The 12,934-nt window shown below is 41.3% G+C and overlaps 1 protein-coding gene across 4 annotated transcripts in view; it reads right to left on the minus strand.

The window, feature by feature from the left end:
- SEMA5B (semaphorin 5B) overlaps positions 1-12,934 on the minus strand; it is a 276,934-nt gene that overhangs the window by 92,236 nt on the left and 171,764 nt on the right. The gene's annotated exons all lie outside the window — the stretch shown is intronic.

Below are 12,934 nucleotides of genomic sequence, written 5' to 3' on the forward strand. Positions count from 1 at the left end.
AAATGACATTTTCACTGTTCTGTGCCTCCTGTTTTTCCTTAGGGAAATCTCATCTATTGCACTGGGGGGGGGCTAATACTCTTTCAGATGACAAACACTGCAATATATTCTCATTAAAATCGTATAAGAGGTTGAACATGGTTTGAGTCCTGTCTCGACTTGAAAAAAGGGGGCAGTGCGCAATTAAACAAATAAATGTGCATGTGATTCAATTTATCCTATCAACATTGTTTTCTGCTTGTGCACTTAAGCTTGGTGTAGTACAACCAAAAGGGAAAAAGGCACTGGAAATCTTTAATTAAGTGAAAGATTCATTATTGAGACCAAACAAAAGCTTTGAGATTACTTTAATTAGCCAAGGCCAGTTTCATGCAAGCCAGAGGGACTGGGAAAGTTTTGCAAGGCAGGCTGAAAACAGAGATCCCGCCTGAGCCTGTCCGTACCACGGGAACTTAAGTGAAACCACACTCTCCCTCTTGCTCTTCCCCATTTTAAAGCAATAGTTTTTGAGCTTCAAGAATATGGGCAAAAAATTCTAAATCCTCAGCCTTTGTACTTTCCCTGTTCAATACAGCAGACGTATGTCTGAACTTCCGTTTGTTTCACATACCTAGAGAAAGGATCCAGCCTCCTGTTCCTAGACACCAGGATTTTGACATGCACTGTGGAAGCACATGAAATACTCAGCTGCACTCTGCTAGGCATTTCTGCTTAAAATTAAATGGCAATCCTTGCCCCAGTGAGCCTGAATCCTAGGGTTAAGGTGAAAGACAACGTGTGGCTGCAAAAAACAGGCAGAAAGAACAAGAGGGACCAGTGAGATGACTGATATTTGCAATCAGGGAGTACACATGGTGCACAGGCAAGTGTGGTGCCAGCTTCCCAGGAAAGTTTTTGGCAACACACCTAGATTTTGACCTTTAGACTCTCTGGCTTCTATGGGGTTTGGTGCTCAGCATCACAAACTGTCAGAAAATGTCACTTCTGATAAATCACTAATAACCAAGAATAAGTAGGACCTTTCAGATATTACCAGGCTGGGCTGGAAGAGGAAGTCAGCGATGAAAAGTCCCCCATGTTTCATAAAACAGATTTCAGGGTTTTTTTATTGTTCTATAGCTACATTGTGCATTACATATCTGCTTTCCTCCACCTAATGCTCTTGATAAGCTAATTACAGCCTTCTGCTTATTTCATGTCAAGCTTAACTCCCCAGTCTGAGCCTAGCCTGCAGTTCTGGCATGTTTTTTTCCTTAATCTAAGACCATCTGTGCTCCATCAGCAAGGAACACTTAAATACAGAGAAAGTGAAGAACCAACAGTGTTGAATTCCCGGTACGCTGCCCTCAACTCCTCTCCCTAGCATTTCCAATTAAGTGTGAAGCCAACATCCATCCAGTCCTAAATACACTGGAAGGCTTTGAGCAGGCTACAGTTATCTACAGATGCAGCAACACTTTCAGTGGGCAGCAGGGAAATGACAAGCCAGAAGGCATCTGAATCTCTCCATTTCTTTATATCTTCACACCAAAAGCTTCACATTTCAAATACCATCACATCATCAGCAATACATACAGTGGTTGAGTTCAGCACTTGATCAATGTAAAATCAAATACTTGTCTCAGAGAAGCACAAGGAGTCAGTTTGGGAAAAAAGCGATGGCATTGATTTATCAAGAATCCAAAAGATATTTCTCAAGTTTTATGTTTATTGTTGCAAAATGGAAGTGCACAACAGTTTAAATCAGATCTGGACTGCAATGTTAGGGAAGATGGCTCTCCGCCCCTCTCCTGTCCCACCACCAAAAGTTCAAGTGTTTCTAACCCCTACTGTCCCCTCACTGCCCAGCCCAGCTGGACGCAGTCCCTGCCTGCTGCCGCTATAAGTGGCCAGAGCCCCACTGCTGCGCGTAGCATCAATCCACCTAGCTTCCTCCTAAGGCTGGGAAACAGATGCCTTCAGACTCCCTGCTTGGTCTGTCACAGTTTGCCTTGCTTCTGCCTCCTCTTTTCCAACACCAGACGTCAGCACCTGATGCCATAGTGGGCTCTGCCAAGCTTCATCTCAACAAGGAATTTATTTGCTCCTTCTCCTGCAAAGACGACTCTGATGCAGTGTCTTTTGTTCCTTCCTCCCAGCTCCTCTGTTCTGTTCTCCAGTCCGCACTCTCCTGCCAAGCCAGGATTTATTTTCCAATTTTCTTCAATTTGAGTCCTGCCCTTACATTCCCCCTGGCACCTGTCTCTTCCCTCCCCTCCCCTCCAGCCTGTTTGCATTTGACCTCTACCGAGGTCAAAGATTCCACAAATGAGTTTTGAGAATATGCCTTATAATTAAGATGAGGGAATACAAAAATGATTCTCCAACAGGATTAATGCAGCATACTTCTTTGTGCTTCTTCTGTCTAACTCCTTTTTGGTGGTTTTCACATTTATCTTGTATTGAAAAAAAAAATCTTTTTCTTTTTTCTGCCTTGTTCTTAAATCCTCAGTAACTGATCTCACAGCAAAAGCTACTAAATTTGTAACAATTATGTTAGCCACATACATTTTTTCTCCTGTCACTGTGTTTACTACTATTATATTTATGAACCATTGATCATTCCTTTCTGCCCCATGCATCAAAATCCTCTCCTCTTAGGCAACTGCAGTTTGTCTCTTAATACTCCCAGGCTAACTTAAGAACTTTTTTGTCATTCTTAATAAAGCTTAAATCACTTCTCTTTGAGCAACCTTGCAGCCTATTCAAATGGCTGCAGCCCTGTTATTCCTTTTTCTTTACTTATAAGGAATTAAAACACTCTATTTAAAAAACCTCAAAACCATGCTTTGTCTCCTGTCTGAAGTGATTAATTAAGAATTAAAATAACGTATGGAATTTGATCCACATTCTTGACACAACTGTTTCCAATGAAAACATATTTTTATTAACCCTCCCCCCAAATTCTTTCCAAGCTGTTCTCTTTTTTAAACAAATTTACAGAATTATTTATAAGTATTTTTACCTGAAGGGATACATGTTTATTGCATTTTTCCCCTACCAGACCCCAACTACTCTATTTTTATATTAAAAGGTTTTCATTTAAGAAGTTTAGAAAAAAGTAGTGAAAAATGGGTCCATTTTAAACATGTGGACATGCTGAAGTTGCATAATTGCTTACCTAGAAAGCAGAGGTGAAGATAACAACTGCTTAACATTACACGTACTATAAATCAGAATATAACAACTTTGCAGACTCATGGTTAAGGCAAATTCCCTATATTTAGAAGTGCATATCATCATATATAATACTTAGGTCTTAAACAGAAAGCCATATATTTCAAAGCACTTCAAAAGGACAAGTATCATTCTCTCAGTTTCACATGTGGAGAAAGGAAAGCACGGACTGGAGATGGCTGGAAACCACCTTACCTCCCCACAGGTGCCTACAAGTGAGGCAGCCAGTCCATGCTATCCAAACTCTCCTTACAGAGAATGGAGAGAAATACGTGATTTTTCTGCATATCTCCTTCCACTGACTCCCCACACTTGGTCTCCCCAGTCTCAGAATAGCTTAGTCTCTACTCGGTCCTGTTACCGACAAAAATGTATCAGATAGCTGTAACCATGGTTGTAACTTTTAGATGAAAGAAGGATTTCAGTGACAGTAGAATACCTGTAAGATCATTGTTCCTATTGACTGTGCAAGCTGTGGCGACATCCAGCAACTCATTTATACCCCACAGCCACATCCCTCACCCTCCTCCAGTGGTACAACCCGACCTTCCTCTCCCATTGCCCACCCATAAGCAGGCAACTCACAGCAGCTGTTGCCTGATGTTGTTTAGCTGGAGGTTTGCTACTCCTCCTGCAGCCCTGCAGAAAGGCTTCTGAGCCTGCAAACTTGCCATCTTTCTCCAGTCAAGGTGGCTGGAGGTGCCATAGGCATAGTAAAGTTTGGGCCTGTTTACTCGCCTGTTCTCTTAGCACATGGGTTGTGCTTTCCTTGAGCTCAGCCTCAGGAAGGCAGGTGAAACCTTGGAGGCCAAAGCTCTTTGAGGCTCTCAAAGGATTCAGGGAAGCTGTGCGTGCCGTGCTGAGACAGGATCGATGTCCTGTGGGAGCGATGAGCAAACTGTTCCCGTCTCTGCTCCCCAGCTCTGGGTCTCTGGTAACAGCTGTGCAGGCCACGTTAGTGACTCTGCTGTGCAGCTCCAGGCTCCAATAATCCCCTCGTATTAGTCATTCAGAACTGTTGCGTTTAAAAGAAGCTGTAAAACACATATCAGCTAAACTGTTACTAACAGAGAAAAGCAGGATTATTTATCTAGGGAAAAAACAAACACACTGACATGAAATGTATTTACTATAAAATAATTCTTTTCTTTTCTTCTAAGAGCTCAATAATTGGTTTTAAAGGAAACATATGAGGTCATTCATGGGCCCTTTTAGAGAGGTGCAAATCAATAAATGGTGATTTTTTAATGCTCTCATTATAAATGACTGGATGCTATTAGGGTCAAACTTAATCCTGCGCAGAGAGCCAGTGCAAGGGACGTGAATCACTTAAATCTCTCTTAAGCTCTGCCTTGAGAATAAAATGTAGATATTTCTCTGTATTCTCAGTTTAAAAAAAAAGAAACTGCTGCTTTTTTGCAGTAATTGGCCCAGATACTCCATTGTTCGTCTTGTAAGATGCAGTCCTTTGTGTTTTCAAGGACTTCTCTTACTTCTGACTTCCCAACACGTGCAGCTCAGCTCCCAGGCCAGGGACAGGTCAGGGCACCGGGTCCCAGGTGGGAAGAGCACTTCACTGAGTGCACAGCTCTGAGAAGCGGCAAACCGCAGCACCGACTGCAGCAGGGTGCCAGGACCTCTCCCCAGGCTCCACCGATCAGCAGCTCACCGCCTCCACAAACCCGGGCTCGCTGAACAGGGGGAGAGACTGTGGGAGGTATCACCTCCTCTCCAGGAGAGCACGAAGCAGGAGCTGACTGTGTGAACCCTGCACTCGGCGTGTGAAACTCAACAGGTCACTGCTGCCACATCGACTGCTCTTAGATGAAGGTGCCGCATTAAACCTGAATTGCGCTAGAGCCTTCATTAATGATTGCATCAGAGTGCCCTAATTGGGACAGGAGCAACTAGGAAATGCTTTCTGTGCCTTGTGGCAAGCCAGCATTCACAGCTAGAGAATAAATCTCTCCCATGTCTAAAAATAGTAATCATACATCCCTAAAGTAATAATAATAAAAAAGCAGTACGTTTTTATACAAATCTTAGTTTATATAAATGTGAGTTTAGCTAAGGTGTAGCCTACAACAAGAGGCTGATTTGCCTCTCAGGAACATCTGCAGAGCTGGATTTGTTGACAGCAGCAGCAGCAGCCTGCGTGTGTCAGGGCAGGGGACAGCCAGGGTGTAAGTACACGCAGTTCCCCAAGAGCCTCCTGGAGCCGGTGGAGTGGTAAGCAGCCCACAGAGAAAAAAGGCTAAATAGGCAAACCAAAATACGTTTTGCAAAGATACAGAAGCAACATTGGTGACAAGAAATGAGAAGTCCAGGGGATTTTTTTTTATTTTCATTTTTTTCCCTTCCCTTTCTAAAGGATGTTTAATGGTCCTGACTGTAAGTTGCAAGGAGTAAGAACATTAGTCTTCATTCCCTACACATAAAATGCCTGACAGGGTTTTATCAAATAAAGAGCCCAATATGCAACTGTTATCAGTAAGTGACTTCAGCAGCTTATTAAATTCTCAGTTTCTGAATCCTGCTCATAATGTTTGCTGACAAAGACCAAAACCCCTGTAGTAATTTTGGCTTTTAGGTGAGGTGAGGCAGGGAAGGAGGGAATGACAACTAACAAATTACCCAGGAAAGCGGGCTGGCAATCCACGGCTGACAGTCATCACACAAACCTCACTTCACCGTGTGAGCGTAACAGGGTAGTTCCAGATGTAAATCAGCTCCGTGGCCTTCGGGACTCCAAGAAGGCTGCCCTGCTTAATGCCAAGTATGAATCCAAACAGGTATAGCTCCTGAACTTCCTATACATGCTATACAGCCCTAGGTATATGATCCTCCTGTGTATGTGTACATACATATGTAAATATATATATGAGAACTTCCTATACCACGCCTAAATACTCACTTTAGAGGGCACAACTAGGCGGTGCACTCTGAGCCAGTTTAGCAAATCTATGAATGCACATATTGAAACGTATTCTCACTCAGTAGAGCATGCAGCATGTTCTTAACTCTGACAATTCTCAAAGGAAAACAGGCATTTATTTAAAGCTAAACCTGGGCTTAAAAGCTTTGCTGGCTATAAATGGACTCCTGAGTTGGGTTCTCTCAGACAAAGGGGATGTTGTGTTCAGAAATCACTCAACGCTACCAAGTGTGGGAAGAGATTTGCTTTGCTTTCTGAATTTCAGCTGATGAGTAACATCAGCACAAGGTTGGTTCCCAACAGCATATGCTGGAGCCTATTAAAGAGTACAGTTCCCTGCAGCGATGAGCTAGAGAAGTGTGTCCTTGGAGGATGAAGTGTGGCCTTCAGACATGGTCACCTCCAGTCTGACGTGCCTTGTTTTATTCCCCCATCTCCCACTCCAGGTAGAAATTTATCTCTTAGATAAATCCTGGGAAGGCAGGCCTGCACCTGAAAGCTGCAATCTAGCTCCTGATCAGTCATTTTAAGGAAGGCTGCATTCAGGGAGTAGATTTGATTTGGGAACCTGAAACCATAAGAATAAAAAGCTGAATTTGCCAGAAAGTTTGTTCAGCCAGTATAAGCTTTATTATGGAATAGCTTTAAACCTCTAGGCTGAGAGTGAGAGGTTTTAGGTGCAGCTTTGGAAGGTGATTTATGAATAGATTTATATGTTAATCTTTTAATAAAAAATGTAGCGTACTGATAAAATATGTGACAATCATAACTCAGCTATGAGCCACATATTAAAGACTGCATCTGCTCTAGTAGGGTTTTGATTATGTTTTTAAATGAGGGAACTGCATTGGCCTGAAAATAAAGAAATAAATGTTTTATCTAGAAATATGTGCCATATAATTCAAAGAAGTATCTAGGAATCTGCAAGAAACAAATAATAAACTGCTTTTAAGAAAATGACTTCTGGAAAGTGAAGCTTATGCCTGAACATTTCAAAATGGAGTTCCTGTCAGGCGGCTCAGTGGTACATAAAGATAGACAAAGTACTCTCACTCTTTCCCAAAATTACTTCCCAAACTGGATTTTAAGCTGAGTGATAATCCTGACACTCCAAATAGATTGAGTAAATAAATATCCTCAGCAAAGTTGGGCCAACTTCTGAGCACCCATGGATTTGCGCTGTCATGCCAATGCCTGGCTTCCTCATGATTTTTGAAAGGATATTTTGGAAAATGGGAACGGCTCTGGCTCAAGGATGTTTCTGCAAGTAAATCTGAAATACCATACTTTTACCTCTTTCTATTGACAAAAACTCACAGCACTTTTTATAAAGGAGTGCTGTATCCCTATTTCACACACAAGGAAACACCAGGCAGATAAACTGGGCAGATTAACTTTCCCTCAGGCGCCCGCAGGCAGAGCCAGCAGTACAAATTCGGGCCCTCCAAGCCCCATCTGGTGCCTACCCAGCACCTCTTGGGGATGTAAGATTTATCTATTATTTGTAAGTTTTCTGATGAGCGCCAGGGTTTTGTGAACATATTCTGAATCCTTAAAATTTCCCAGTGAAGTATTTTCACGAGGAAAGATTACTTGAGTGACAATTTGTGCTGTAAACTATATTACTCACTGCTCCCCGTTGGTTTTGTTTATCATATTTTATTCAGCTATACAGAGAAAAACCAAGTTAAACTCTGCCACCTCTCCTCACACTTTTATACACTTGCAGAGCATGTTTCTCATCAGCACACATAAACGTGGCACTACTGAGCCCTAAATAAGTAGAAAATAATGCATTTAATGCTCAGTTTGATTCAAAGTGCAAAACATGAAACCTGTTCCATTTGTTGCTATGTGACATATTGAGGACTGATAGGCAAGTTCTATTATTATTAACTATATTTTGTTGATAGGTACTGTTGATTTACCAGTGATTATGCCACAGAGTTAAAGATCCCTCCAGAGACTAGCAGGGAGGGAAGCGTGTCTTCAGGAGCAGCTGTGCAGTTTAAGAGCCTCATCTCTGTAGCAGGGATGTTTCTGCTTCTTAGATTAAGGGAAGAAAAATGGGAGTAAAATTGCCCTTACCAGAAATGCACTGGATACATAGCTGCAGTTCATCTGCTACGGGACCATATGGAAATGTTTTGTCCCTATTTTGGGTTTGAAAAAATACCCATCCCAAAGCCCCACGATAGCAACAGAAAAAAATTATTTCGATAAGCTTCATATCAAGCCTTAAGAGCTGATGCTGCCTAAGCATACTGCTAACTTTAAGCTTGGGTTTAAGTCTTACGCCTCCAGTGGGATTGAGAAGTTCATCAAGTTATGCCCTACTGACTGGGTAACATTCTCTGAAGTGCCCACATGAATGTACGTGCTCTCGATTTACAAATTTGGAGCAAAACTTAAAAAGCAAATGAAGTAAGTTGTGTGTTTTGTAGCATTTTCATGTTTTGCAGTGGGGTAATTGTAGATCTGTAATTGGAGATCTAGATTCTGGCAGCCCAAGTGCTCCTGGACAGTGCATAACTCCACAGGCAATCCACCAAATTCAGGGTTATGAGTACTGGGGAACTAATAGACACCAACTCTGTCTCTGAACTTAGTCCTCACTCAATTTTTTTGTCCTCAGGAAAAAATATTAGGTTGTTAATTAAAGCATGTTTTAATCTCAAAATTTTGTGTCTTTCTTAACAGATTAAATAATTTATGTCTTCCAAATAGTTTTGCAATAGGTACACCCATTTATTCTTCCATATTCTGTTAAAATACAGTTGATTTTTAAGAAAGGAAATACATACATACTCTTTAAGTATTTTAAATACAATCAAGATGATATAACAAAACTGGTCAGCATACAAACTTCACAGGGCTGGTTAGAAACTTTTTCACGAGAGATCTTCCATTAAAAAAATAATTGAAATAAAAACATTTTACAAAATCCTAACAGTTTCTATTAAACTTATCAGACAAGGGTCCAGAAGGGAACCTTGGATCCAGAGGGAAATTTTTGGTCACAAACATAAAGGAAAGGAAGGAAAGGAAAAAAGATGCCCCAAACAAACCAGGTCAATCACTTGAGATGAGAGAAATGCACATTCAAATCCTCTCGACGCTTCAGAAAATAACTTGACGCAGAATATTTGCATCCCAAGTAACCATGTGTCTATCTCCTTCTCTTTCAGATTTTACAAAGATGTCAAAAAGTCTTGTTTTTATCTCAATGCAAAATATCTTGGCATCTCAAAAAGATTGGAAAAATCATTTCCCACTCAGTTCTATTGAGAACTCTAAGTTTCAGGTAAAATCAGGGTGAACAGAGGGTAGGCACTGCACTGGGATTTATTAAATGCCTGCCAAGTAGCCTGCTTTTAACGCACACCAGAGAATAGCATTCCTTGCTAAGAAGTCCTAATCAGCATTGTGCATTTTTTAAAATTTGCTCAAAGGCTTATGTTTTTAAAATGGCCCTTCCACCTACTCTATTAATTACAAACTCCAGTATAAAATGGACTTTTCTATGGCCTCACTGTGAAAGCTGCAGATTAGGAGCTAACCTTGTTTCAAGCCCATGCATAAATTAAACAGCATATGCTCCAAGTGTACATAATTTTTAAAATGTGTTCTATAAAATGTCTAATATTTAGAGCTTACAATGCATACAAGAAGACCGTTTAAAGATGGAGATGAAACATGTTGCAGGGATTTTGTTTAAAAAGATGCTAAAAGATTAAGAACAGTAACCATTTTAAAATTATGTTTCTTGACTGCTGCAAGAATTTGAATGCCACATGCTAAAGTTTCCAAAATTAACAGGTGCTGGGGCATCTGAAGATGCTGATTTTCAGAAATTCTTTAACAATGTGCCTCAATTTTGGCAAGAAAGACAGGCAGAAAAAATCACAAGTGATCCCCAAAATACCTTGGCCCCAATGTCATTCTGGATATTGACATTCAGGAAAAAAAAAAAAAAATTAACCACCACCAAAGTTTCTCATGCAACTAAAACTCATTTGGTGAAAGGTTTCTCAGGTCCCGAATGGAATTTCTGAACACACATTTTAGAAACAGAGGGGGGGGAATCTCACAGAAGTTGGGACATTTTGTTCTGCGAAGCAGGAAACGAGTTTGTTTTGCCTCAGTTTCTGCTCCACTCCACTCACTAGTTCTCACATAAAATCTCAGTGCTACAGTCTTGGAGAAACAACCTCAGCAGAACCAACAGAAAATTCAAAGTCAGGAGCAAACTTTGGTGCATGATAGAGCAGCAGGGACAAAACATCTAGTTCTGAAGGAATCCAAGACAAAGAGCTAAGAGCTAAGGAAGTAAAATAAATGAACCCTTTATGAAAGTATCATATGGTCCAACAGCTGACACATCCTAAAACCTACCTCTCTTCCTCCCCTCCCCTGAAATCTCAACTTCTCTATAGAGTAATGGTATCTTTTTACACAGCTCTTATCCAGTAACTTGCCCACATAATGCTACATTTTGTCTTTTAGTCTACTGCAATTCCAAGACAGTAACTTCCTATCCCAACAATGTGGAGTGGCTACATGATACTCCAGAGTGCTCTTTGCTGTGGAGATTACAAAATTAAGTTTATACTAATGGCAGTCCAACACAGATTCAGGAGTAATACCATAATTTTAGCGTCTGGAACTAAAGACTCCTAAAATGTATTTTCAGGAGTGATGGTTTCACAAAATGATCCTTGAAGCTGATGGAGAACTCTTGCTCATTTTAATTGATTTTGCATTGGGCTTAAATGAAAGGCATCCACAGTCATTCAACAGGTAGAAGGAAAAAGCACAGTCTTTTAAAGTCTGGGAGCTTAAAACCTTTCTAAAATCAGAGTGTAACAACATGGTTAACACTGGGTTTGTGATACACAGTATTCATAAAGGGGATTATAATCCAGAAAAAGAAGAATTTATTCCCATTGGAAAGCAATGAATAAAGTAATGCTGTGATGAAAAACATTATGGCCGGCTCAATGGCAGAAAATATTCATTTTCTGGTTAAAGAATAGATAACTGTCAAGGAAAACATGCATTAGGTAGAGTGAGCTAGTAAATCTACCCATTACAGAATGAGAGACTAAAGTACTGAATTTGCTGTGCTAGCAGGCGGTGGCACAGGGATATTGCTCCTGCGAGATGCTGTTGCCACCCTTGCTGAAAAGACAATTAAGAGTCCTCTCCTTCGCAGAACACCCTGGCCTCCTCTCCTTTCCATGACAGCTGTGGGGCTGAAATGTGCCCTTGCCTTTTTCCCACAGGGACAGTGCAGCCTAGGGATATAGCTGATTGCACAAGAACACTCAGTGAAAAACAGCTTTAAACTTCACCTAATCTTGCTGTAGAGAGGTATATTGCTCACACTGCCGGGCTTTGCCCCACAACCAGCATATCCTGCTGTCTCGGTAGACTGTGCTCCTCATGTTCTTGCCCTCACCTCATGGAAGTACAAATGCAAGGGAGCAGACATCTGTCAAGACAATCCTGCATCTTGACGCAGATTTAGCACCGCTGGCAACCTGAAGAGTAAGTCCCATGAGCAGAAATAAATCAGACCACAATCTCAAGATGAAAAACTATCCCCAAATCAGGCCTGACAAGATCCACACTGTATTTTACTTACAAGCAAAGAGGAGATACAAAACAACCCAAATTAGCATTGCGATTACTTCTTAAACTGCACTCTCACCCCCCATAGAACTAACTGCAAATTTCTTGCATTTCTTGTCTCACTTTCTGATTTGATCTTTAAAATGATGCATGGCGAAGGGAAGGTAGGAGGAGGTGCCTCTAAGTCCCATCATGTGCTTTATGGAGACAAGCCAAGCAGCTACTTAGGCAACCATTAGGTCGAGAAACAATCGTTTCCATCATTCCCAACACGTGTGTCAACATAATTCCATGCTCTCTTTGTCATGCAAAAGTCTTGGCAAAGTGACCGGATACACCCAGAAAGCAGGAGCAAACTAAGCTCATTATGTTAACCGGAGATCCCACAGCATCCTCCAGTGCCATAGAAGGGACTTCCCATGTTTTGCAGTGTAGGAAAGGAAACTCGCTGCACTGAAAAGGGCCCAAGCCAAGCCTGACTTCAGAAGTGTATAAGGGAGATTCACAATTGGGTTTCGTGGAAGGGGATCCCTCGTCTGACAAGCACAAGAGGCTGTGTCAGGCAGTGTGATAACAGGCATTGCAGAAGGTATGATACCTCGCATAACTACAGAGACTTCCCTCTCCTGTGTGCTTGCTGGAAGCCTTCCAGCCATGCTAATATGGCTCTGCAAAGGGAAACTCCTGCCAAATGGGAGTATCAGCTTCTCTAATTCTTCATTGTTGTCACTGGTAACTCCGGACTTTGTTTTCCTTTTAAAGGAAGACTCAATGCATTTTACAACCATTAAACATCTTTTCTTCTCTCCATCTATACTTGTAATTCCTACTAACAGCAAAAGGCTTGTGCACATGGGAATGGCAGGCAATATTAGTCTAATGGCTTCTTTGCCTGGTCAGGTACAGGAGGAAAGCCCTTTAGTCTGTCTGAAAAATGCTGAATACATCTTTGGTGCTCTAGCAACTGTAGAAGATGGTAAATATCCCAGAGCATAGGCATTTATTTATTTAAAGATAAGCAGTTGGGGTTTTCACTAACAATTTTTGCTGCATCTTTCAATTCCAGATTCAGTGCAGTGGGAAAAAAGTCCTAATACTGCTGGATATTTGCAAGCCCTTTCAGACTTTAGCTGCTTTCCCTCCATCCTG

The sequence above is a fragment of the Aptenodytes patagonicus genome, chromosome 6, assembly GCF_965638725.1.
Source record: "Aptenodytes patagonicus chromosome 6, bAptPat1.pri.cur, whole genome shotgun sequence".
NCBI classification, from domain to species: domain Eukaryota; kingdom Metazoa; phylum Chordata; class Aves; order Sphenisciformes; family Spheniscidae; genus Aptenodytes; species Aptenodytes patagonicus.